This window comes from Suncus etruscus, chromosome 12 (assembly GCF_024139225.1).
Source record: "Suncus etruscus isolate mSunEtr1 chromosome 12, mSunEtr1.pri.cur, whole genome shotgun sequence".
NCBI lineage: Eukaryota > Metazoa > Chordata > Mammalia > Eulipotyphla > Soricidae > Suncus > Suncus etruscus.
The window spans coordinates 60,877,813-60,878,536 of record NC_064859.1 but is presented as its reverse complement, the minus strand read 5'-3'; positions in this window follow the sequence as shown (position 1 = coordinate 60,878,536).

Genomic DNA, 724 nt, shown 5'->3' with positions numbered 1-724 from the left:
CTGTTGAGAATCAGCTTTCTCAAATGTGCTCAACCTTTGGAAGTCTGCAAACTTGTTTTTCTTTTCTTCCTACTTCATCCTTTGGACTATTTGCTGTACCTTGACCTGGAGAGTTCCTTACGCAATCTGATTGCTCCTTCACCTCACCACCTACGGGTACAAGAGGTCACAGTGGTCATTTTGCCTGGCTCCTGACATTTGAGTTTGATGTTGGGAACTTGAGCACCCTACTCCTCACTTTTCATTTCTCCTTGACTCCTACCATCCATCTCAGCCAGTGCGTGACACATCAGCATGCATTCATAAAGGGCTTTGCTCCCCTCTTCTTAGCCAGGGGTCCAGCCTCACCAGTCAGGCTGCCTCTTAGAGGTGAGACAATCACTTTTTGCTCTAGATGACTGTTTGCTAAATATCTTCAGAATTGGCGAGGAAAAAGCTCTTCTTTTTCTCCATGACTCATTAACAAGGTGGCAAGTACAACTGCTTGAACTCCAATAGCTACAGCTATATAAAATTTATATTCAAAGACTTTTCTATGCAGAAAAATATCCAGGCCACTCAAATGTCCCAGATGAATGAGGTCTAGGAGTGTTGGCCTCTTTCTGAGTAGGGCCTCTTTTATTTGCTGCTCAGGCCTTGTATCCTTATATCTTGATTCATAGTGCCACTTTCTTTGGTATCTATGCCCTGATATTTCTCCTTTTATTTTGGCTGATAAACAGCT